General features: G+C 51.8%; 1 long non-coding RNA gene across 1 annotated transcript in view; it reads right to left on the minus strand.

Annotated features, from left to right (window-relative positions):
- The window catches only part of LOC146074266 (uncharacterized), a 33,309-nt gene extending 11,888 nt beyond the window's left edge, over positions 1-21,421 (minus strand). Inside the window, exons 1-3 of the long non-coding RNA XR_014473396.1 lie at positions 21,218-21,421; positions 20,160-20,288; positions 3,962-4,090 (exon numbers count right to left, since the gene is read on the minus strand). This is a non-coding gene — a long non-coding RNA (uncharacterized LOC146074266). The remainder of the gene's footprint in view (positions 1-3,961; positions 4,091-20,159; positions 20,289-21,217) is intronic.
- Between the last annotated feature and the right edge of the window lie 1,161 nt (positions 21,422-22,582).

Raw genomic sequence — 22,582 nt, forward strand, 5'->3', positions numbered from 1 at the left:
ATATATAGAAAGACTCGGATACCCAGACAGTGGAGATGTTCAGCCATAAATGCCATGAGTTTTGTGAAAACCCTGGGGCTAGAATTGAAAATGGCTATTTTAAAAAGCAAACCTGAAAAGTTTCTGGTGTGCTGGCAGAATTGGGACATGCCAGTAAGCGTCCCGAATGCCCAGGGTGACTATTTATCCCCCGGTCCATGGGTAGGATTATTGTCCTTAAAGTTTCCATCCGAAACTTTGAACCCTGCACCACCTTAAAGAGACTTCAGTTTTAGAATTGGCCTGTAAGTTCCGTTTTAGAACCAGGACCAAAGACGAGTAGTAGCAGAGTCTTCTCTAGTGGTGAGGGATGACCCGAGACCGTAGCAGACCTTTTTATTTTAATAATTGTTCTGCTTAGTCTGAATAGTGAGGTAGACCCATGCAAAGACCTTATCCCTTTGCCACCACTTCCTTTACCCAGGCATCCTTTTTATGTATAGTCACTGGTGTTCCTACAGCACCTGGTGTTCCCATGTGGCACCGATCCACTTAGTAACCAGGTCTAACACTGTTTTCCAGGATTGGAAGAGATAGGTCTTATCCAGTGTGGTATGGATGCAGGTGAGGAAGACGAGAAGTCAGCCTCCCGCTTGGGGTTCCCCCTGTGGAGGGGCCGTTATGCAGGTGGTTGCCGGGATTGGCAGGAGCCTGTAGCAGCCCATGCTTGGGCTTGCCTTAATGGCCTGATTGGTCCTAGAATAGGACTAATCTCAGGCTTTCCTTTTTGAGGTAAAGCCGTGGATAGACACGCCATTTTGGCAGCTGTCAGAGAGGCCACAAACTTGTTAAGGCCTTTCCCCAAATGAATTTTTACCCTTAAAAAGGAAAAAGTTCCAAGGTCTACCAGGACTCCAGGTCCACTTTCCCTGTATTGGGCAAATGATACGGCTGGCCTGAATGAAGCTGGTGGATGTCTGGGCAGCGACAGTGCCCGCCTCTGATATAGCTCCTATGTATATATATAGATATAAATATCTATATATATATGTATATAATGCTGCTTGTTTAATGTGAAGTGCACATAACTTAGCATCCTCAGAGGAGTCTTCTAGGACCTGTATAAAGTGGCTTTAGCCATGTCAATAGAGGTCCTTCCCAGTGAATGGGGATATGGCCCTTAAGGAGTGTTTCAAACACCTTGGTAGGGTCTTTTTTAATATCAATCCTGAAGTGACCAACAGCATTGAAGGATACCTTAGAATAAACCAAGGGAGTAGTCGTGGTTCACAAACCTGACTAGCCCCTTCATCCCTCCTGATTACCTCAAGTGGTCTGAATGAGGGCATTAGGGTTAGTTTCTGCTTTTATTAAAAACCATCTCTGGTTTTAGCAGTAGGTTCAGGCTTCACCAAGTCTGACATTAACACCTCACGGATTGTCTGAGTGAGAGCTGCCACATCAGTTGTCCCTGCTTTGAAGCAGGAGTGCTGTAGGCATAGCATCATCATATTGTCATTATGAATATTGATGACATCCTCAGCATTAACATTATTTTCCCCTTATGATCTGTGTCAACCTGTGCTACAGAGAGCAATTGTTAACAGAAACCTATTAGGTAGTGCAGCGTCAGGTAGCAGGTGTTGCCTAGCTACCGAAAACTGCTGCCAGATCTGCACAGAGGTAGACAGGGCCTCCAACCAGGGTGGAGGGGGCTGGACTACAGAGGGTGCAGTAGGGGGTCAAAGGCAATCCAATAGGTTGCCTAGTGACTGTTGTTAAGCTGCCCAGGGAGGTTGTGGGAAACCACTGTGGCAGAAGACTGGCCAGGGGGGGATAAAATGAATAACATATAACCCGTCCTGGAAGACATCCTGTTAGACAGGCCTGCAGCACAGCTCTTGCAGGACAGGAGCTTTGTAAACTCTGTCAGGTTGTACCCCCGTTTGGATATAATGCAAACAAACCCAAAGTGGGGGGTTACAGTGCACAATAGGTATATACCACAGAGGAAAACCTAGAGTGATATCACTGAGTGTATGTGACCCTAGAGGATTAAACCTCTGTCATCCTCCTCAGAAGATGAGAGAAATACAGTGGACAGTGCAGAAGTACTGACAGAAAGTGAAAGTAAAAGAACTAGCACATTGCAGTCACATACACAAGCATTTACATACAGCCATTTTACAGCCTATAAATGCTGTCACACCCTGTATCAACCGCTTGAACTCTAATGGAGTAAGGGGGATTTAGGGTGTCTGTGAAAGCAATCACTTAGTCAGTGAACGGTTTCACAGGGGAGACTGTGCCCTCTCTCTGGAAGACTACTGTGCCTGTGGGAATGGCGCTGGTCTGAGAGAAGGGGGGGCGGGCACAGGGTTAATGCAGCTAACTGAGCGGCTATCTCCGAGGAGAATGGCGCCAAAGCTGGGGGAGGGACTGCAGGCTACGCGCCACCTCCCCTTGCTGGTCTTCCCCCACCAGGTAAAAAGGAGCCTTGTAAAATGGATGTCCCCCACATCCTGGCCTGCGCTCCGGTCCCCGGTGGTCTAGTGGAGTCCCTGACTCGAGGGCCAGTGTCCACGCCAGCTGCTGCGGCTGTCTCCCACAGCGCGCAGCATGGCAGCGGTTTGTGCTCTCTAAGAGAGCCTTACCTTCTCCTGGACGCCGGCCACGCTGCCTGGAGGAGATTCCACGGTGCTAGGCGCTGTCTCCCCTCCGCCGGGCTACCCCGCTTGACCGAGGTCGTGGGGGAATGTCGGCGCCGGCAGGAGTGATGCGGCTGCTCGCGCCGCCGTCAGATGATTGACGGCGGTGAGCAGCCTCAGCCGCAAAGCGGCTCAGTCGCTTAGGCGGCAGATTCAAAGTGTAAAAATAAATAAAAGTAAAAAATATAGCAGCTTCTTATGGGATTACCTCAGTGAGGTAATCCCTGCTGATAAAAGGTGCGTCTGCTTCCTGCAGGCACCAAACAAAAACTGAGCTGTGTGAGCCTGGAGGCGGGGTTATAGGGGAGAGGGCCCGGGCATCCTGGGAAATCTTAAGAAGCTTCGCTGATTGGTGCCTCGGACCCCCTGGATCCACCTACAACCCCGATGTCCCCTGTGGGACCCATGGACCCTGAAAAGGAAAATATGATCATGACATATATGCATATTTATTATTACTGGGTGCAGGAGAGCAGGCACCTTATATAATGGGTGTAAGGCCGTCTGTATACACAGTGCAGAAGTGCCAGCACCCAACAGAGGGGTGTCAGGCCGTCTGTAAACACCGTGCAGGAGAGCCAGCACCTAATAGCAGGGTGTAAGGCCGTCTGTATACACAGTGCAGAAGAGCCAGCACCCAACAGAGGGGTGTCAGGCCGTCTGTAAACACCGTGCAGGAGAGCCAGCATCTAATAGCAGGGTGTAAGGCCATCTGTATACACAGTGCAGAAGAGCCAGCACCCAACAGAGGGGTGTCAGGCCGTCTGTAAACACCATGCAGGAGAGCCAGCACCTAATAGCGGGGTGTCAGGCCGTCTGTATACACAGTGCAGAGGAGCAAGCACCCAACAGAGGGGTGTCAGGCCGTCTGTAAACACCATGCAGGAGAGCCAGCACCTAATAGCGGGGTGTCAGGCCGTCTGTATACACAGTGCAGAAGAGCAAGCACCCAACAGAGGGGTGTCAGACCGTCTGTAAACACCATGCAGGAGAGCCAGCACCTAATAGCGGGGTGTCAGGCCGTCTGTAAACACCATGCAGGAGAGCCAGCCCCTAATAGCGGGATGTCAGGCCGTCTGTATACACTGTGCAGGAGAGCCAGCACCCAATACCGGGGTGTCAAGCTGTCTCTATACACAGTGCAGGAGAGCCAGCACCCAATACCGGGTTGTCAGGCCGGCTATAACAATACTGTACAAACGACAGTCTTTAGCAAACATACAGATTTAATAAATATGCATGTGTGCCAGGAAGACATTATCGCGCGTCATTACCTGTTGTGGGTCAGCTGCTATTGCTGTCCCATCTTCAGTATATGCTGTAGTAAAAATGACCTCACCGAAGCCCAGAGATGTAGTTGGCTTGTCTGGTGACATCGCAATTAATTTGTGGAGAAGGCCCACCTGATAAAAGAAGAATGAGGCGCGATAATATGATCATGACATATATGCATATTTATTATTACTGGGTGCAGGAGAGCAGGCACCTTATATAATAGGTGTAAGGCCGTCTGTATACACAGTGCAGAAGAGCCAGCACCCAACAGAGGGGTGTCAGGCCGTCTGTAAACACCGTGCAGGAGAGCCAGCACCTAATAGCAGGGTGTAAGGCCGTCTGTATACACAGTGCAGAAGAGCCAGCACCCAACAGAGGGGTGTCAGGCCGTCTGTAAACACCATGCAGGAGAGCCAGCACCTAATATCGGGGTGTCAGGCCGTCTGTATACACAGTGCAGAAGAGCAAGCACCCAACAGAGGGGTATCAGGCCGTCTGTAAACACCATGCAGGAGAGCCAGCACCTAATATCAGGGTGTAAGGCCGTCTGTATACACAGTGCAGAAGAGCCAGCACCCAACAGAGGGGTGTCAGGCCGTCTGTAAAAGCCATGCAGGAGAGCCAGCACCTAATAGCGGGGTGTCAGGCCGTCTGTATACACAGTGCAGAAGAGCAAGCACCCAACAGAGGGGTGTCAGGACGTCTGTAAACACCATGCAGGAGAGCCAGCACCTAATAGCGGGGAGTCAGGCCGTCTGTATACACAGTGCAGAAGAGCAAGCACCCAACAGAGGGGTGTCAGGCTATCTGTAAACACCATGCAGGAGAGCCAGCCCCTAATAGCGGGATGTCAGGCCGTCTGTATACACTGTGCAGGAGAGCCAGCACCCAATACCGGGTTGTCAGGCCGGCTATAACAATACTGTACAAACGACAGTCTTTAGCAAACAAGAGGATTTTGGTACTTACCGATAAATCCATTTCTCTGAGATCAGCAGGGACCACTGGAATCACATCGGGTATTAGAGCTGGGAATGCTGGGAGCTAGGCACTTCTTAATAATAATTAGGGGATACTGGCTCCTCCCCTCTAAGACCCACAATCCCCCAGTGAGGAAATTGGCCCACCAGAGGAAAGGGTTACAGAAAAACCATAACAACATAACCATACATACAACACGCATGTATCGGACCGGGCTGCAACAGCAACCACAACAGGCAGAATCCTACAGCCGGGCGGGTGTCCAGTGGTCCCTGCTGATCTCAGAGAAATGGATTTATCGGTAAGTACCAAAATCCTCTTTTCTCTGACATGCAGCAGGGACCACTGGAATCACATCGGGGAGGTTCCAAAGACCAAGCCCCGGGAGGGAGAGTGCTGGGGATTCTGTAGAACCAGACGACCAAAAGTTGAAGCCGAAGCTGCAAAAGTATCGAACTGGTAAAACTTGACAAACGTGTTCTGAGACGACCAAGTGGCCGCTCTGCATAGCTGAGAGATAGAAGCCCCTCTCTCAGCGGCCCACGACGTACTCACCGATCTGGTAGAGTGAGCCGTTAAGGAGACAGGAGGCACCTGTCCCGCATGAAGATAAGCACTACGGATCGTCCACTTGATCCATCGTGCAATTGTCTGTTTTGACGCAGGCCACCCCCTGCGGAATGCGTCATAGAGAACAAATAAGGAATCCGATTTGCGTATAGACCTGGTTCTCTTGACGTAAATCCGAAGCGCCCTGACCACGTCCAAGGAGGATTGCTCCGGCGATTCTCCTTGAAAGGCCGGAACCACGATAGGCTGGTTAATGTGGTATGAGGTGTCACGGCTAAAGGGCTGGATGGAGTCGTGTGGTGCACAGGAACCGGAGACGGACCAGGAGGAGTAGGATTGAAACGTGCAGGTTTAATAACGGATTTCATAAATGATAAAACTTCACTCAAATACTTCTTTAAGTGACAGTTGGAATAAATTAAATAGAGTCCAGCACAATACTAATAACGGGCAGGGAAATCTGGAAACGTATACTTGGAGAGCCAGAGTACATAGATGAGGATCCGGAAGGAGGTTGATTTGATGACAGAAGAAATGGATCCGGATGACTGAAAGATGATGGAATGAATGAGTTGTATGAAGGAGGACAGCGGGAAGCTGTGCAGGGTAATTCTGGGACACAAGCAGGAACAAGCACTAGGTAGGACTTGCAGCATTGGTGTCAGGAGAAAACTTCCTTGTAGCAAGATGCAGGGAGCAAGGCACCAGAGTCAGGAGAGAAAGAGCCAGGATCCGGGAATCAGCTGGGAGTTGTGAATGACTCCAAAGACTCATTGCACTGACACTGAACAGCCTAGGCAGATCCCCTATATCCCCAGGGGATGGCTGCCATTGGCTGTCAGCACAGGATGAGGAGGGAACCTCCACTCTGGGCCAATCTGTCTCCTGCCCTCAACCAAGATGGCGACGCCGGCCTCCCGGCACCACTACTGCTGCCATCCCTACCCAGAGCTGCCGCTACCCGCACACCGCAGACCGGAGCCTGCACACGCTAGCCGGCGGCGGGCGCGGACGGGTGAGTACTGTACCCGCCGCGCTCCGTCGCGGCTACGTGTGACAGTACCCCCCCTTTTCAGGGTGACCCCAGGGCGCCTATGGGCCTTGTGCGGATTTCTCTGGAGAAATTGCTTTACCAGTTTTGGAGCGTGCAAATCAATGGAATCCACCCAAGAGTTCTCTTCGGGACCAAACCCAACCCATTCCACCAGATACTGGGTACGAGAATTGCGGCAACGAGAGTCTATAATGCGTCTTACCTCGAATTCAGCCCCACTTTCGGAGTTAATCTTGGGCGGTTTGGGAATCTTCTTTTGATAAGAGTTCAACCTTAAAGGCTTGAGGAGGGACACATGGAAGGAATTCGAAATCCTTAGGGAAGGAGGAAGTTGAAGTCTATAAGCGACAGGATTAATGACTTGGATGATAGGGTATGGCCCAATGAACCGGGGAGCCAGCTTCATAGAGGGCAGACGGAGGCGTATATGGCGGGTAGACAGCCATACCCGGTCTCCGACTTTCAATCTGGGCGCTGCCCTTCTTTTCCTGTCTGCCATCCTCTTGTATCGGGCGGAAGATTTAAGAAGAGCGGTGTGGACATCCGACCAGATTTTAGCAAAGCGTTGTAGTGAAGTGGTTGCTGCAGGAACTTCGGAAGAGGATAATTCTGAGAAATCCGGAGATCGTGGATGTTTGCCGAATACTGTAAAGAAGGGGGTGGTTCCGGAGGAAGAGTGATAGGAGTTGTTATGCATATATTCTGCCCACGGGAGAAGATCCACCCAGTCATCTTGGGAAGACGAGACAAACAGTCGGATAAAGGCCTCCAAGTCTTGATTCACCCGTTCTGTCTGGCCGTTGGTCTGGGGATGAAAGGCAGTGGAAAACTTGAGTTTGACCTGTACCGCGGCACAGAGAGCTCTCCAGAACTTTGCAACGAACTGTACTCCGCGGTCGGATACAATCTCTTTGGGTAGTCCGTGAAGTTTAAAAATGGTTGAGATGAATAGCTGAGCCAGTACTGGAGCAGAGGGGAGACCTTTTAGTGGGAAAAAATGGACCATTTTCGAGAATCGGTCGACCACTACCCAGATTGCGGTATGACCTTTTGAGGGAGGTAGTTCGCAAATGAAGTCCATTGACAGATGGGTCCATGGTTCTGTGGGAATGGTTAGAGGGCGGAGAGGACCAGCGGGAGTTGTTCTGGGCACTTTATGCTGAGCACATCTTACACAAGAGGCAACGAAGTTGGTTACGTCGTGGCGGATGGTTGGCCACCAATAAGAACGTGACAGGAACATCAAGGTCTTTTGTGCTCCTGCGTGCCCTGCGAAGCGGGAAGAATGTGCCCATGACAATATTTTCTTGCGAAGTTCGGGGGGAACGAACGTTTTACCTGGAGGAGGAGATGGCTGTACGGTTACTTGGGCGAAGACCAGCGGATCGAGGATTGGACGAGGAGGTGTCTCTAGGTCAGAGGTCGTCTCAAAGGAGCGGGATAGAGCGTCTGCCTTAGTATTCGTGGTTCCAGGTCGGAATTTAATTTGGAAATCAAAGCGTTCAAAAAACATGGCCCAACGGGCTTGGCGGGCAGTAAGGCACTGAGCCTGTTTAAGAAAGGACAGATTTTTGTGGTCTAAATACACGGTGATCTTATGTCGTGCCCCCTCCAGAAGGTATCGCCACTCCTCTAACGCAGTTTTGACTGCAAGCAACTCCTGTTCCCCGATGGGGTAATTCTTCTCTGCTGGGAGGAATTTTTTGGAGAGGAAGGCACAAGGGTGTAATTCTTGATCCTCACCTTTTTGTGACAAGATGGCCCCGATCCCTTCCGAGGATGCGTCCACCTCGAGAATGAAGGGCCTGTCGAGGTCTGGTTGGAGGAGGATTGGTGCCGTCATGAATGCTCTCTTTAACTGCTGGAAGGCAGAGGATGCTTCTGGCGACCATCGGCTTGGATCAGCTCCCTTGCAAGTGAGAGCAGTGAGGGGAGCAGCGATAGTAGAGAAGTTCCGGATAAATCGCCGGTAATAGTTTGAGAACCCTAGGAATCTCTGAATTCCTTTGAGTGTTGTGGGGGCTGCCCAGTCTTGGATGGCTCTCACCTTCTCTGGGTCCATTTCTATCCCAGTGGCGGAGAGAATGTGACCCAAGAATGGAATGGACGTGACCTCAAAAACGCACTTTTCCAACTTGCAGAACAGTTGATTTTGGCGAAGACGTCGTAGGACTTCGGACACTGTCTGTCTGTGAAGTTGGAGATTTGGAGAGAAGATGAGTATATCGTCTAGATAGACTACGATGGAGTGGTACAGCAAGTCCCGAAAGATATCATTTACAAACTGTTGGAAGACAGCGGGGGCGTTACAAAGGCCGAAGGGCATCACCAGGTATTCATAGTGGCCGTCGCGCGTGTTAAAAGCCGTCTTCCACTCGTCACCTGGACGGATCCGGATCAAATTGTAGGCCCCTCGCAGGTCCAATTTAGTAAAGATTGCTGCCCCTCTGATCTTGTCGAATAGTTCTGCGATAAGGGGTAAGGGATAGCGGTTTTTAATGGTGATGTCGTTCAGGCCCCTATAGTCGATACATGGCCGAAGACCGCCATCTTTCTTTTTCACAAAGAAAAACCCGGCCCCGGCCGGAGAAGTAGATGGTCGAATGAAACCTTTGTTTAAGTTCTCTTGAATGTACGAGGACATGGCCTCAGTCTCAGGTAGCGACAGGGGATAGATGCGGCCACGAGGAGGGAATTTCCCGGCCACCAGCTCTATCGGGCAGTCCCAAGGACGGTGAGGAGGCAGGGTGTCGGCACCACCTTTACTGAATACATCTGTAAATGAACGATATGGTGCGGGTATCGACAAGGGTGGAGCTGAAGAGGATGAAGGACAGTTACCCTCACGTTGTGGATGGGTCTGGTAGACCGGAAGGATCTGAGGAATGCAAGTAGACTGGCAATCTGTTCCCCAGGCCTTGACCTCCATATTGGTCCAATCGATGTGTGGGTTATGTTTGGAGAGCCAGGGAAGGCCCAGGACCATTTGGTGTGAGGACTGTGGAAGAATGAAGAATTCGAGGGTCTCTTGATGTAGAGCTCCTATGAGCAGTGTCACCGGGGTGGTCTGATGGGTGATTTGTCCACTACGAATTCGACTCCCATCCACTGCAGTGAGGACCAGCGAGTGATCCAGGGGTTGCACAGGCAGGGCATGTTGGGTAACAAAAGAAGAAGAAAGGAAGTTTCCCGCTGCTCCAGAGTCCAATAGGGCCTGAACTCTTTTTCTCCCTTGGGGACACACAAGGGTAACCGGAATGGTGGAATCAGAAGAAGAGGGAGATGGAAGCAAGACTCCTAATCGGACCTCCCTCGGGGAGATTAGGAGCGGTCGTTTCCCGGCCGCAGCGGGCAGGAAGCCAATAAGTGAGCTGAGGAGCCACAGTACATGCATAGATTCTCTCGCCGTCTTCGGGACTTCTCTTCGAGAGAGAGACGGGAGTGGTTGATTTGCATGGGCTCATCTGTTGACACCGCAGGAGGCGGGGTTGGTTTAGAGGCTGGTGCGACATTGGAAGGAAATCGAGGGCGAAGGCGATCAGAGCGATTCCTCTCAAGTTGGCGTTCTTGGAGTCGCAGATCGACTTTGTTACATAATGAAATGAGTTCAGCCAGGGTGGAAGGAGAATCGCGGGTTGCTAACTCGTCCTTGATGCGCCCAGCTAGGCCGTTCCAGAAGGCAGAAACGAGAGCCTCTTCGTTCCATCTGAGTTCGGAAGCCAGGGTTTGAAATTGTACGACATATTGTCCCACTGGGCGACTGCCCTGACGAATCCTTAGGATCTCCGTGGCTGCGGAGGACACTCTGCCAGGCTCGTCGAAGATGCGACGGAAGGAGGCCACAAATTCTTCATAGTTATTGAGGATGGGATCCGCACGCTCCCAAAGGGGGGACACCCACTCCAGGGCTGGACCCGCCAGTAGGGACACGATGTAAGCCACCCGAGTCTTGGGAGAGGGGAAATTGGAAGGCTGGAGGGTAAAATGGACGTCACATTGATTCAGGAATCCTCGACACCCCCTCGGGGACCCGTCATATTTACTGGGGGTTGACAGGTGTAGCTGGTGAGGAGCAGCTGGCCCAGGGGGAGCAGCAGGGGCCGAAGCTCCGGAGGTTGGTGCTGCTGAAACTGAGGGAGCCGCCTGAGGTGATGACAAGGTCTGGAGAAATTGAGCCACTTGACGCTGGGTAGTCTCTACTTGTTCCAATCGAGCCATGATGCCTTGAAGAACATCCGTCATGGAGGCCTGCGCTTCACCCGATTCCATCTGGTCAGTGCAAACTGTCACGGCTAAAGGGCTGGATGGAGTCGTGTGGTGCACAGGAACCGGAGACGGACCAGGAGGAGTAGGATTGAAACGTGCAGGTTTAATAACGGATTTCATAAATGATAAAACTTCACTCAAATACTTCTTTAAGTGACAGTTGGAATAAATTAAATAGAGTCCAGCACAATACTAATAACGGGCAGGGAAATCTGGAAACGTATACTTGGAGAGCCAGAGTACATAGATGAGGATCCGGAAGGAGGTTGATTTGATGACAGAAGAAATGGATCCGGATGACTGAAAGATGATGGAATGAATGAGTTGTATGAAGGAGGACAGCGGGAAGCTGTGCAGGGTAATTCTGGGACACAAGCAGGAACAAGCACTAGGTAGGACTTGCAGCATTGGTGTCAGGAGAAAACTTCCTTGTAGCAAGATGCAGGGAGCAAGGCACCAGAGTCAGGAGAGAAAGAGCCAGGATCCGGGAATCAGCTGGGAGTTGTGAATGACTCCAAAGACTCATTGCACTGACACTGAACAGCCTAGGCAGATCCCCTATATCCCCAGGGGATGGCTGCCATTGGCTGTCAGCACAGGATGAGGAGGGAACCTCCACTCTGGGCCAATCTGTCTCCTGCCCTCAACCAAGATGGCGACGCCGGCCTCCCGGCACCACTACTGCTGCCATCCCTACCCAGAGCTGCCGCTACCCGCACACCGCAGACCGGAGCCTGCACACGCTAGCCGGCGGCGGGCGCGGACGGGTGAGTACTGTACCCGCCGCGCTCCGTCGCGGCTACGTGTGACATGAGGATACCACCTTCGGAAGGAACCCAGCCTGGGTACGCAGTTCTGCTCTGTCCTCGTGGAAAATTAGATACGGAGGCTTACAGGACAGAGCACTCAGCTCCGAAACCCGGCGAGCTGAGGCCAGGGCCAGTAAAAGTACTGTCTTCCAGCACAAGAACTTCAGATCCACCCTGTTCAGTGGCTCAAAGGTCTCAGACCTCAAGAAGGCTAGTACCAAGTCCAGATCCCAAGGGGCTGTGGGAGGCACGAAGGGAGGCTGTACTCGAAGAACCCCTTGAAAAAATGTCTGGACCTCAGGAATGAGGGCCAATCTTCTCTGAAAGAGAACAGACAAGGCTGAGACCTGGACCTTAAGAGAACCCAGTCTCAGACCCCCATCCAACCCCCTTTGTAAGAACAACAGAAGGCGGGACAATTTGAATACTCGGAATGGCCAGCCCTTAGACTCGCACCAACCCGCATATGAGCGCCATATTCTGTGATAATGCGCTGCTGAGGAGGGCTTCCGGGCCCTTAACATCGTAGGGATTACAGCTCTTGGAATTCCCCTCTCCCGCAAGACCTCGGTCTCAACAGCCACGCCGTCAAATGTAGCTGTGGTAGATTCTGATGAAAGAAGGGTCCTTGTAGGAGCAGATCTGGTCTGAGGGGCAACCGAACTGGCTCGTCTGCCAGTAACATCTGGATGTCTGAGAACCACGTCCTGCGAGGCCACCAGGGTGCTATGAGAATGGCCTGCACTGGTTCCCTCTTGAGTCTCTTCAGTACCTGGCCCAGAAGTGGAAGTGGCGGGAACAGGTATACAAAGCTGAACTCCCACGGAGTTGACAGAGCGTCTGCCGCTATGGCCTGAGGGTCTCTTGTACGTGCCACGTATGCAGGTAGCTGGTGGTTCTTCCGAGACGCCATCAGGTCCACCTCGGGAACTCCCCACCTGTCGGTGAGCTCCCGAAACACCTCGGGGTTGAGAGACCACTCGCCTGGGTGAAGGTCCTCCCTGCTGAGGAAATCGGCCTCTAGATTTTCCCGACCTGGAAGGAACACTGCTAGCAGAACTACTCCTGACCGTTCTGCCCACTGAAGAACCTTCTTTACCTCCTTCATGGCCATGCTGCTCCTCGTGCCGCCCTGCCTGTTCACATAGGCGACTGCCGTGGCATTGTCCGACCTTATCTTTATGTGTTGACCCTGAAGGAACTCCTGAGCCTCCAACAGAGCGTTGTAAATGGCTCTGATCTCCAATACATTGATGGACAAGAGGCTCTCCTGCAGGTCCCACCTGCCCTGGAGGCAGAGATGAAGCACTACGGCACCCCAGCCGCGGAGACTTGCGTCCGTTGTCAACACAATCCAGTCCTGGACTGCAAACCGACGACCCTCTATTAGGTTCCTTCTGTGTCTCCACCACAGTAGTGAATGTCTTGCCTCGGCCGACAAGTGGATCCTTTTGTGCAGATTCAGGTGCGAGCCGCACCCTTTCTGAGAAGGTCCAACTGAAACGGTCTTGAGTGGAAACGTCCCCACGTCAGAGCTGGGAAGGCTGCCACCATCTTCCCTAGCAGCTGAGTGCACAGATGGAGACTGATCCTCTGTGGAAGTAAGATCCTCTGCACTAGGTGCAAGATAGCCTGGATCTTGTCTTCCGGCAGGAAGATTCTCAGAGACTCCGTGTCTAGCCAAAGGCCTAGGAACAAGATCCTCCTGGATGGAATTAAAGAGGATTTCTTGAAATTCATTATCCACCCCAGGCTGGTGAGCGTCTGAGTAGTTAACCTGGCCTGACTCTCCAGTAACTCCCTCGTTGGAGCCTTGATTAGGAGATCGTCGAGATAGGGGATTATTGTCACCCCCTGGCATCTGAGGTATGCGACGGCTACTGATAGAGTCTTGGTGAATACTCTGGGCGCTGACGATAATCCGAAGGGCAGAGCCCTGAACTGAAAATGATCCCGACCGATGGCAAAACGAAGAAAGGCCTGGTGAGAGATCCAAATCGGGATGTGTAGGTAAGCATCCTTGATATCCAATGATATCATGTACTCCCCTGGTTCCAAAGAAGCAATCACTGAGTGGATTGATTCCATCTTGAATGGCTGATAAGAGACTAACAGATTCAAAGGCTTCAGGTTGAGAATGGGCCTGACTGACCCATCCGGCTTGGGGACTACAAAGAGGGTTGAGTAGAACCCTGTGTTCCTCTGAGCTGCTGGGACCGGCATGATGACCTGAGCCTCCAGCAAGATCCGAATGGCCTCTAGCAGGCTCGTTCTCTTTTCCTGAGATGTTGGCAGAGCCGTTGTGAAGAACCGTACCGGAGGAGTGGAATCGAACTGAATTCGGTACCCCTCTGAAACCACCCTGCGAACCCAAGGATCCTCCGAAAGGGAGAACCATTGGGTTCCGAAGGCCAACAGGCGGGCACCTACCGGTAAACTGTTGACGGAAGCTGGTAAACCGTCATGCCACCGCCTTCTGCTGGGGTTTAGGTTCCTGGACTCTTGGAGCAGCCTGAGGACGGGCTCTGGCTCTGGAACCTCTGGAGGACTGGAAACCTCTTCCTCTGCCCCGAAAGGGGCGCTGAGTCCGAAAGGACTGAAAAGACGGACCTGTGAACTGTCTTCTAGGAGGAGGAGGAGCTGCCGACGGTAAAAATGCCGACTTCCCTCCCGTCGCCTGTGAGATCCATTTATCTAATTCAGGCCCGAAAAGGATGTCCCCGGAAAAGGGAAGACCCTCCACAGCCCTTTTAGATTCCGCGTCCGCCTGCCAAGAGCGAAGCCAAAGGGCCCGCCGTGCAGAAATGGCGCTAGCTGAAATTCTAGAAGAGATCAAGGATACATCCTTAGCCGCCTCTCCTAAGAACATAGCAGACTCCTTAACATGTTCAGCCAAGCAGCGAATCTCATCTATAGGCATACCTGTTTCCAATCCTTCAATGATTAGCTCCGCCCATTTGACATTTGCCCTATTTACCCAGGCCGAGACTATAGCCGGTCTGAGTTGAGTCCCTGCTGCTACATAAATGGCCTTGAGAGTAGCCTCCATCTTTCTATCTGAGGGATCTTTCAAGGCCGAAGCCCCCGGGACTGGCAGAGTTGTCTTCTTGGATAGACGGGAAACTGAGGTGTCCACCGGAGGTGGAGTCTCCCACTTGCTTAGGGCGGCTGGCTCAAAGGGATACAGAGAAGGAAAACGTTTGGGAATCTGAAACCGTTTGTCCGGATTCCTCCATGCAGCCAGAAGCTGATCCTGATTTGGACAAGGAAAGACCACTGATGTCTTCTGAATCCCGCCAAACAGATCAAACTCCTGCGGTTCTGGTCTGGGATCCTCCGGTAACCGAAGCACTTCCTTTACCGCCATAATAAGAGCCTCTATCCCTAAAGGAGTAGGCTCTCCCTCAGGAATGGCATCCTGAACCTCCTCCCATTCACCATCCTCCATTTCATGAAATGGGTCCTGTTCCTCCTCTAAATCATCCTCCACAATAATAGCCTGATAAGGTCGCTTATTGCTGGATGCAGAAGGCCTCTCTGGTCTGGTCATGGAGTTAGCTAACCCCTTCACCGACCTTGCTAAAGCTGTAGCCCAAGATGGCTCCGCTCTGCGAGCCAGCGCCAATTCAGAAGTGAGTTTTGACATAGAACCCACTAAGGTTGTGGCCCACTGGGGCGCCTGAGACCCCGCCAGTGATGCAGATTCAGCACCTGAACATGACTGACAGACGGTGGCATTACCTTCAGCTGTGTATTGAGAAAACTTTGCTGTACAGACAGTACAAGCGAAAACCTTCTGAGAGGCTTTGGACTTGCCCGTCATGATCCCTGCTCGCCCGGTCCAATACAGCGCGCGATACAGGATCTTGCAAACACACACACACTGAGTACAGATACACCTCTCACAAGCCAAAAACCCCCGGGTTCCGTGAGACCTTTGGAGGAGAATGAGCCCTATTACACCAATACCAATACAGCGCAAAACACTGTGTCAGTAATAAAACTTTCAGAGCCTTCTAAGCTGCAGTCACCTGTGAACAGGAAAGAGTCAGCCTTACTGTGTATCTGCGTAATGGCCGCGCCATGCCCACCTCCGTTTTACAGCGTGTCCCCTCTCCCTCCTAACTAGCCAGCCTGTGGCGTCCTGACAGCGTCCAGCGGCACCCGCTTGCTAGCGCTCACTCTGTGCAATACCCCCGGCACTTAGTTCTGTCGCGTGGCATAGAACACAGGTACGCGCCGTTTGCAAGATGGCGGCGCCTCACTCGCTGCCGAGACCCGCGCACAGCGCGGCTGACAGGGAAGCAGGGGACGGCGTGTGGAAAGTGCGCTCAGCGCCTTACTCACCACCGGAGGCTTCTCCTTCGTGACTGGCGTCCCCTTTGCTGGAGGGGCGGCAGGAGCACGGAACCCGTGCAGGCAGGCACCTTTAGCGAGGTCCTGACTGACGACCTGGAACTCCAGGGGCGCTGAATGCCCGGACCCACACCTTTCAATAGGTGGGGAAGGGATTCTATCAAGTGAAAAATGTAAAAATCTATTATATAGCCAAAGCTAGAAAAAAAAAAAAAAAAAAAAAAAAAAAAAGTGCAGGAGCAGAAAAAACTGTGACCTAACTCCCTGGCACAATTTTCTCACTGGGGGATTGTGGGTCTTAGAGGGGAGGAGCCAGTATCCCCTAATTATTATTAAGAAGTGCCTAGCTCCCAGCATTCCCAGCTCTAATACCCGATGTGATTCCAGTGGTCCCTGCTGCATGTCAGAGAAATACAGATTTAATAAATATGCATGTGTGCCAGGAAGATATTATCGCGCGTCATTACCTGTTGTGGGTCAGCTGCTATTGCCGTCCCATCTTCAGTATATGCTGTAGTAAAAATGACCTCACAGAAGCCCAGAGATGTAGTTGGCTTGTCTGGTGACATCGCAATTCATTTGTGGAGAAGGCCCAACTGATAAAAGAAGAATGAGGCGCGATAATATGATCATGACATATATGCATATTTATTATTACTGGGTGCAGGAGAGCAGGCACCTTATATAATGGGTGTAAGGCCATCTGTATACACAGTGCAGAAGAGCCAGCACCCAACAGAGGGGTGTCAGGCCGTCTGTAAACACCGTGCAGGAGAGCCAGCACCTAATAGCAGGGTGTAAGGCCGTCTGTATACACAGTGCAGAAGAGCCAGCACCCAACAGAGGGGTGTCAGGCCATCTGTAAACACCATGCAGGAGAGCCAGCACCTAATATCGGGGTGTAAGGCCATCTGTATACACAGTGCAGAAGAGCCAGCACCCAACAGAGGGGTGTCAGGCCGTCTGTAAACACCATGCAGGAGAGCCAGCACCTAATAGCGGGGTGTCAGGCCGTCTGTATACACAGTGCAGAAGAGCAAGCACCCAACAGAGGGGTATCAGGCCGTCTGTAAACACCATGCAGGAGAGCCAGCACCTAATATCAGGGTGTAAGGCCGTCTGTATACACAGTGCAGAAGAGCCAGCACCCAACAGAGGGGTGTCAGGCCGTCTGTAAAAACCATGCAGGAGAGCCAGCACCTAATAGCGGGGTGTCAGGCCGTCTGTATACACAGTGCAGAAGAGCAAGCACCCAACAGAGGGGTGTCAGGCCGTCTGTAAACACCATGCAGGAGAGCCAGCACCTAATAGCGGGGAGTCAGGCCGTCTGTATACACAGTGCAGAAGAGCAAGCACCCAACAGAGGGGTGTCAGGCTGTCTGTAAACACCATGCAGGAGAGCCAGCCCCTAATAGCGGGATGTCAGGCCGTCTGTATACACTGTGCAGGAGAGCCAGCACCCAATACCGGGGTGTCAAGCTGTCTCTATACACAGTGCAGGAGAGCCAGCACCCAATACCAGGTTGTCAGGCCGGCTATAACAATACTGTACAAACGACAGTCTTTAGCAAACATACAGATTTAATAAATATGCATGTGTGCCAGGAAGATATTATCGCGCGTCATTACCTGTTGTGGGTCAGCTGCTATTGCCGTCCCATCTTCAGTATATGCTGTAGTAAAAATGACCTCACAGAAGCCCAGAGATGTAGTTGGCTTGTCTGATGACATCGCAATTCATTTGTGGAGAAGGCCCACCTGATAAAAGAAGAATGAGGCGCGATAATATGATCATGACATATATGCATATTTATTATTACTGGGTGCAGGAGAGCAGGCACCTTATATAATGGGTGTAAGGCCGTCTGTATACACAGTGCAGAAGAGCCAGCACCCAACAGAGGGGTGTCAGGCCGTCTGTAAACACCGTGCAGGAGAGCCAGCACCTAATAGCAGGGTGTAAGGCCGTCTGTATACACAGTGCAGAAGAGCAAGCACCAAAAAGAGGGGTGTCAGGCCGTCTGTAAACACCATGCAGGAGAGCCAGCACCTAATATCATGGTGTAAGGCCGTCTGTATACACAGTGCAGAAGAGCCAGCACCCAACAGAGGGGTGTCAGGCCGTCTGTAAACACCATGCAGGAGAGCCAGCACCTAATAGCGGGGTGTCAGGCCGTCTGTATACACAGTGCAGAAGAGCAAGCACCCAACAGAGGGGTGTCAGGCCGTCTGTAAACACCATGCAGGAGAGCCAGCACCTAATAGCGGGGTGTCAGGCCGTCTGTATACACAGTGCAGAAGAGCCAGCACCCAACAGAGGGGTGTCAGGCCGTCTGTAAACACCATGCAGGAGAGCCAGCACCTAATAGCGGGGTGTCAGGCCGTCTGTATACACAGTGCAGAAGAGCAAGCACCCAACAGAGGGGTGTCAGGCCGTCTGTAAACACCATGCAGGAGAGCCAGCACCTAATAGCGGGGTGTCAGGCCGTCTGTATACACAGTGCAAAAGAGCAAGCACCCAACAGAGGGGTGTCAGGCCGTCTGTAAACACCATGCAGGAGAGCCAGCACCTAATAGCGGGGTGTCAGGCCGTCTGTATACACAGTGCAGAAGAGCAAGCACCCAACAGAGGGGTGTCAGGCTGTCTGTAAACACCATGCAGGAGAGCCAGCCCCTAATAGCGGGATGTCAGGGCGTCTGTATACACTGTGCAGGAGAGCCAGCACCCAATACCGGGGTGTCAAGCTGTCTCTATACACAGTGCAGGAGAGCCAGCACCCAATACCGGGTTGTCAGGCCGGCTATAACAATACTGTACAAACGACAGTCTTTAGCAAACATACAGATTTAATAAATATGCATGTGTACCAGGAAGGTATTATCGCGCGTCATTACCTGTTGTGGGTCAGCTGCTATTGCCGTCCCATCTTCAGTATATGCTGTAGTAAAAATGACCTCACAGAAGCCCAGAGATGTAGTTGGCTTGTCTGGTGACATCGCAATTCATTTGTGGAGAAGGCCCACCTGATAAAAGAAGAATGAGGCGCGATAATATGATCATGACATATATGCATATTTATTATTACTGGGTGCAGGAGAGCAGGCACCTTATATAATGGGTGTAAGGCCGTCTGTATACACAGTGCAGAAGAGCCAGCACCCAACAGAGGGGTGTCAGGCCGTCTGTAAACACCGTGCAGGAGAGCCAGCACCTAATAGCAGGGTGTAAGGCCGTCTGTATACACAGTGCAGAAGAGCCAGCACTCAACAGAGGGGTGTCAGGCCGTCTGTAAACACCATGCAGGAGAGCCAGCACCTAATATCGGGGTGTAAGGCCGTCTGTATACACAGTGCAGAAGAGCCAGCACCCAACAGAGGGGTGTCATGCCGTCTGTAAACACCATGCAGGAGAGCCAGCACCTAATAGCAGGGTGTAAGGCCATCTGTATACACAGTGCAGAAGAGCCAGCACCCAACAGAGGGGTGTCAGGCCGTCTGTAAACACCATGCAGGAGAGCCAGCACCTAATAGCGGGGTGTCAGGCCGTCTGTATACACAGTGCAGAAGAGCAAGCACCCAACAGAGGGGTATCAGGCCATCTGTAAACACCATGCAGGAGAGCCAGCACCTAATATCAGGGTGAAAGGCCGTCTGTATACACAGTGCAGAAGAGCCAGCACCCAACAGAGGGGTGTCAGGCCGTCTGTAAACACCATGCAGGAGAGCCAGCACCTAATAGCGGGGTGTCAGGCCGTCTGTATACACAGTGCAGAAGAGCAAGCACCCAACAGAGGGGTGTCAGGCCGTCTGTAAACACCATGCAGGAGAGCCAGCACCTAATAGCGGGGAGTCAGGCCGTCTGTATACACAGTGCAGAAGAGCAAGCACCCAACAGAGGGGTGTCAGGCTGTCTGTAAACACCATGCAGGAGAGCCAGCCCCTAATAGCGGGATGTCAGGCCGTCTGTATACACTGTGCAGGAGAGCCAGCACCCAATACCGGGGTGTCAAGCTGTCTCTATACACAGTGCAGGAGAGCCAGCACCCAATACCGGGTTGTCAGGCCGGCTATAACAATACTGTACAAACGACAGTCTTTAGCAAACATACAGATTTAATAAATATGCATGTGTGCCAGGAAGATATTATCGCGCGTCATTACCTGTTGTGGGTCAGCTGCTATTGCCGTCCCATCTTCAGTATATGCTGTAGTAAAAATGACCTCACAGAAGCCCAGAGATGTAGTTAGCTTGTCTGGTGACATCGCAATTTATTTGTGGAGAAGGCCCACCTGATAAAAGAAGAATGAGGCGCGATAATATGATCATGACATATATGCATATTTATTATTACTGGGTGCAGGAGAGCAGGCACCTTATATAATGGGTGTAAGGCCGTCTGTATACACAGTGCAGAAGTGCCAGCACCCAACAGAGGGGTGTCAGGCCGTCTGTAAACACCGTGCAGGAGAGCCAGCACCTAATAGCAGGGTGTAAGGCCGTCTGTATACACAGTGCAGAAGAGCCAGCACCCAACAGACGGGTGTCAGGCCGTCTGTAAACACCGTGCAGGAGAGCCAGCATCTAATAGCAGGGTGTAAGGCCATCTGTATACACAGTGCAGAAGAGCCAGCACCCAACAGAGGGGTGTCAGGCCGTCTGTAAACACCATGCAGGAGAGCCAGCACCTAATAGCGGGGTGTCAGGCCGTCTGTATACACAGTGCAGAGGAGCAAGCACCCAACAGAGGGGTGTCAGGCCGTCTGTAAACACCATGCAGGAGAGCCAGCACCTAATAGCGGGGTGTCAGGCCGTCTGTATACACAGTGCAGAAGAGCAAGCACCCAACAGAGGGGTGTCAGACCGTCTGTAAACACCATGCAGGAGAGCCAGCACCTAATAGCGGGGTGTCAGGCCGTCTGTATACACAGTGCAGAAGAGCAAGCACCCAACAGAGGGGTGTCAGGCTGTCTGTAAACACCATGCAGGAGAGCCAGCCCCTAATAGCGGGATGTCAGGCCGTCTGTATACACTGTGCAGGAGAGCCAGCACCCAATACCGGGGTGTCAAGCTGTCTCTATACACAGTGCAGGAGAGCCAGCACCCAATACCGGGTTGTCAGGCCGGCTATAACAATACTGTACAAACGACAGTCTTTAGCAAACATACAGATTTAATAAATATGCATGTGTGCCAGGAAGACATTATCGCGCGTCATTACCTGTTGTGGGTCAGCTGCTATTGCTGTCCCATCTTCAGTATATGCTGTAGTAAAAATGACCTCACCGAAGCCCAGAGATGTAGTTGGCTTGTCTGGTGACATCGCAATTAATTTGTGGAGAAGGCCCACCTGATAAAAGAAGAATGAGGCGCGATAATATGATCATGACATATATGCATATTTATTATTACTGGGTGCAGGAGAGCAGGCACCTTATATAATAGGTGTAAGGCCGTCTGTATACACAGTGCAGAAGAGCCAGCACCCAACAGAGGGGTGTCAGGCCGTCTGTAAACACCGTGCAGGAGAGCCAGCACCTAATAGCAGGGTGTAAGGCCGTCTGTATACACAGTGCAGAAGAGCCAGCACCCAACAGAGGGGTGTCAGGCCATCTGTAAACACCATGCAGGAGAGCCAGCACCTAATATCGGGGTGTCAGGCCGTCTGTATACACAGTGCAGAAGAGCAAGCACCCAACAGAGGGGTATCAGGCCGTCTGTAAACACCATGCAGGAGAGCCAGCACCTAATATCAGGGTGTAAGGCCGTCTGTATACACAGTGCAGAAGAGCCAGCACCCAACAGAGGGGTGTCAGGCCGTCTGTAAAAGCCATGCAGGAGAGCCAGCACCTAATAGCGGGGTGTCAGGCCGTCTGTATACACAGTGCAGAAGAGCAAGCACCCAACAGAGGGGTGTCAGGACGTCTGTAAACACCATGCAGGAGAGCCAGCACCTAATAGCGGGGAGTCAGGCCGTCTGTATACACAGTGCAGAAGAGCAAGCACCCAACAGAGGGGTGTCAGGCTATCTGTAAACACCATGCAGGAGAGCCAGCCCCTAATAGCGGGATGTCAGGCCGTCTGTATACACTGTGCAGGAGAGCCAGCACCCAATACCGGGGTGTCATGCTGTTTCTATACACAGTGCTGGAGAGCCAGCACCCAATACCGGGTTGTCAGGCCGGCTATAACAATACTGTACAAACGACAGTCTTTAGCAAACATACAGATTTAATAAATATGCATGTGTGCCAGGAAGATATTATCGCGCGTCATTACCTGTTGTGGGTCAGCTGCTATTGCCGTCCCATCTTCAGTATATGCTGTAGTAAAAATGACCTCACAGAAGCCCAGAGATGTAGTTGGCTTGTCTGGTGACATCGCAATTCATTTGTGGAGAAGGCCCAACTGATAAAAGAAGAATGAGGCGCGATAATATGATCATGACATATATGCATATTTATTATTACTGGGTGCAGGAGAGCAGGCACCTTATATAATGGGTGTAAGGCCATCTGTATACACAGTGCAGAAGAGCCAGCACCCAACAGAGGGGTGTCAGGCCGTCTGTAAACACCGTGCAGGA

Source organism: Crinia signifera, chromosome 4 (assembly GCF_055691185.1).
Source record: "Crinia signifera chromosome 4, ASM5569118v1, whole genome shotgun sequence".
Taxonomy (NCBI): domain Eukaryota; kingdom Metazoa; phylum Chordata; class Amphibia; order Anura; family Myobatrachidae; genus Crinia; species Crinia signifera.